Genomic DNA, 533 nt, shown 5'->3' on the forward strand with positions numbered 1-533 from the left:
GTTTGAAAAGAATTTATCATATATGATACTATATTGTTCTGTATTGCATGTATATAAAATCGATCGACGAAATATGAATGCATATGTATACCATGAAATTTTACACACAATTTTAGAATATTGTTCTATCAAATATTAAAAGCAGGAAATAGTAATCTTAATTAAATAATGCATAGTAAAATTTAATTCACAAGTTAACAATACGTGATATGATTTATCAATATTTTTGTGTTAATTGTTTTATATTTTGCACTATTTGTTTAACACATAAATACATAAATACATACTCTATGTTTTAAGAATTGTATAAATGTCTAACTTATTGAAAAAATTAAAATCGTTTTATTATAAATAAATAATTTGCTATTTAGCAATCAATATATTTAAATTAATTTATTTCAAATATGGTGCTTTTTTCATAATGCTCTTTAGATAATAATAATTATTTGACTAAAAATAACTTGATACATAAAAAAGTCAGTGCTGTAATAATTTCATATATAATTAATTAGATTAATTAGATTAAATTATAT

The 533-nt window shown here is 18.9% G+C and overlaps 1 protein-coding gene across 1 annotated transcript in view; it reads left to right on the forward strand.

The window, feature by feature from the left end:
* Positions 1-533, forward strand: part of LOC108688868 (protein tyrosine phosphatase domain-containing protein 1-like) — a 19188-nt gene that overhangs the window by 13142 nt on the left and 5513 nt on the right. The window lies entirely within an intron of this gene.

This window comes from Atta colombica, unplaced genomic scaffold (genome assembly GCF_001594045.1).
Source record: "Atta colombica isolate Treedump-2 unplaced genomic scaffold, Acol1.0 scaffold243, whole genome shotgun sequence".
Classification (NCBI taxonomy): Eukaryota; Metazoa; Arthropoda; class Insecta; order Hymenoptera; family Formicidae; genus Atta; species Atta colombica.